Source organism: Pteropus vampyrus, unplaced genomic scaffold (assembly GCF_000151845.1).
Source record: "Pteropus vampyrus isolate Shadow unplaced genomic scaffold, Pvam_2.0 Scaffold41, whole genome shotgun sequence".
Classification (NCBI taxonomy): domain Eukaryota; kingdom Metazoa; phylum Chordata; class Mammalia; order Chiroptera; family Pteropodidae; genus Pteropus; species Pteropus vampyrus.
The window spans coordinates 6094263-6097450 of NW_011888822.1; the positions used below are offsets into that span (position 1 = coordinate 6094263).

General features: G+C 39.1%; 1 protein-coding gene across 15 annotated transcripts in view; it reads right to left on the reverse strand.

The window, feature by feature from the left end:
* MAGI1 (membrane associated guanylate kinase, WW and PDZ domain containing 1) overlaps positions 1-3188 on the reverse strand; it is a 570532-nt gene that overhangs the window by 452642 nt on the left and 114702 nt on the right. The window lies entirely within an intron of this gene.

Here is a 3188-nt window from a genome sequence, read left to right on the forward strand (position 1 = left end):
AGAGGCCTCAAAAGATAAAATTGCTTGTCAAAAGCCCTACAGATTGTCAGTGCCAGAAGGAAGACCCCAACTCAGGTCTCTGGAGCCAAGTCCTTTGAAGTCACCATCTACAAAGTGCTTTCGTTCCTACTGCCTTTCTAGACTTTTTAACAACTCAGCCAGTCAAGCTTTGACTAATGAAATATAAGCACATTTGAAAGCAAAGAGGACATATTAAAGCAAAAGCACATATTATTTTAAAATCTAGAATACTCTGCCCTCTGGAAATGGCCAACCAAAAGGTTTGACATTTTTCAGGTTGAAGTCTTTAGTAGACCTGTTTCATGTTGCCCAGCCCTGAATCATTTAGCATCACCACTAATCCTTCTGGGCAACTTCACTTCACTTTTCCTGTGAGCCTGTTTCAAGCTATTCCTTCTCCACCCCAATTTACCTTCTTCAAACATCCAGTAGCTTTTTCAGTCTTGTTCCTGCCTCAAGGCCTCTTCTTCCTGCTGTTTGTTTAACACGTTCCTCTGCCAATATTATCCACAACAAACCTTAATGTTTCTAAAAAGAATAACTTTTTAACTGTGGCTACAAATTATCTCCTGTATTGTTCCCTCTATGATATAGGTTAGGTTATAAAAACTAGCTAAGAGAAAACTAACTAAGCCATCCAAACTAAAGTATATTAGGACTCCCTGGCCAACATCCCCCTCCAGAAAACTTGAATCAGTCTTTCCGACAGACTCCTCAGGGCAACTTTCCAGTATGCCTTATCATTAGAGGATTCTCTTGGTCATTAGCCATAACAACCATTCACAAGCCCATTTCTATCTGCAACACACTGAAGCTGAAATGTAGAAGTCTGCTCATTCCCCAGAATGTTATGCTGATGCAGATCTATTTTTTAATAAAGGTGGTAAATTTATGATTTTAAAATACAGAGGATGACTTCCAGCTATGATAAAATGACCCATTTTCTAGAGATCGCCTTTTATAATGCCAACTCCATGCACAACTGGAAATCAAGTTAAAGTATGACTATTTCCAAGGAGAGTGTGTGAATTCTTACCATGGGACATATTCTGCTCACTGTGCCTCCCCTCCCCATGAGACCACCCTCAAATTGCATTCACACGTATAAAATCTCTCACCCTGCACTGACGGCATCAATGAAGTGCTAGTGTCAAAATTATTTTCCACAGCCACCTCTTCTCAAAGTAGCTGCTATGAGCTTTATTTCAGAGGCTTGGGAATTGCAAACAAGATAAGCAAACCCAGATGATACTTGCAACACTCAAGTTCATAACCAAATGTCTGTATGGATAAAATTATACTGAATAACTAAATATAAAACAATAAATATTTTAAATAGTTTTGGCTATTAATCTAAAGATTTAAGGAGTACCTTTGTTAAGATTTAGAACTAGGAATATAAATTTGGATGGAGATTTTTTTATCCCCATGAAACAAACAAATACATTGAAAATAATGATACATACTGTGCTGACAATATATCTGTCAAATGCACATTCCAGAGTAAAAAGAAACACTCTTAGAAAAAAAAAATAAGTGAAAAACCAGCAATAGGTAAATCACCATTTGTGTCTTTCTCTCTTTTCCTCCCCTTCTTTTATTTCCCCCTCTTTAATTCTACCCTCCCACTTCTACCCCTGACCCATGGATGTTGCAATTTCCCCTTAAGAACGAGGTCTCTGAAGGCGAGGTGTCCTCTCACACACTCTCACAGCATGCACCCAGGGCCTGGCGCACATGGGGTATGGTCCATGGCTCCACCTGGGGTGCGAACCCAGGACCTTCTGTGTGCAAAGCAGACATGCTAACCGCTACACTATGGAGCCACCCCTTTCTTTATTAATCAAAGTGATTGCTAGAGTAGCACCATGACAAAAACGAATATGATGGGGACACAGAGGTATGGGGTAGCTAGGCAAAATGGTATAAACTAATCTAAGAAAAGAGTACTGCTTTTTAAAGAACTATTTATTGAAAATTTCTTGCTGTAAAAATAAGAAATGGCCCTCATCCTCCAATGAAATCCTACAATGGCTTCCCAGTACTCTCAGGACATAATCTCAAACCACCTCTCCAACTTCCCTCCCCAACGTCCTCCTGACACAAGGTCTTCATCAAATCAAGTCTCTGCTCATCATCTATCCAACATCATGGATGAATTCCTCCTCTCTTTCATACATGGTAGACTTCTGCTATCCAATATCCATTTCCCTTCTCCTGGTAGGAGCAAGTCAATTTTGTTGAAAGAACATACCCTTTTTCCACTGGCTATCGTTTAGTGGAACCACCAGTCAAAGTGTTCTATGTGGGCATTTTACTCAAGGTGGACCGTTTGGACATTTGTTAATGAAATTTGAAACTCAAGCAGAAAGACTGAAAGTGGTTGGAGTGGATTCATCCTCCAGGGGTTGCTTGGCAGAGATGGTGCATCAGTTCCCTCCATCCAGCTGCCCTAGAGCTGCCTAGTTTCTACCTTTCTGTTCCCACTTTTCAGGTATCTCTCAGATTCTATACGCTACTCCATGTCCCTACTGTTTGTTTTTAACAAATTTATTATATTTTATTTTGCTCAAAATGGATTCAGGGTAAATTTTCTGTCACTTGCAACCAAAGTATCTAAACTCACATGTTTGCTAAGGACATTCTTACATCTCGGTATAAAAACCCAGTCTCCAATTATTTTCAAGCCCCTTAAAGCTACTACCCCAACACCATGACCCTCTTTCCTCAAAACTTTTATGAGTCCTACCATGTACTGTTATTTTTCATTTGCCCTACTTTTCCAAATAAAATACAAAAGCATAATTTTGTTTAAGAGCCCATTGACTTGTGATTTTCGAGAACTAAATTTGCCACCTAGATGGCAATAAGATTTCTTTATTTACCCTTACTAAGTACTTACTATGTGTAAGGCCTGTACTAAATGGCTCTCATGATAGTTATCTCATTTCACAGATGAGCAGAGCAAGGCTGAAAAGGGATTATCTTGCACAAGGGCATATATACACAATATACACAGCTACTAAGTGGACAAATCAGGAATAATATCCAAGTGTACCCTCAAAAACCAAAATTCCCAATGATGATAATACTTGATGGGGGGAGTGGTCACGAAAGTAACCATATCTTGGGAATTTTTATTTTATTAACTGGCTACTAATAACCAA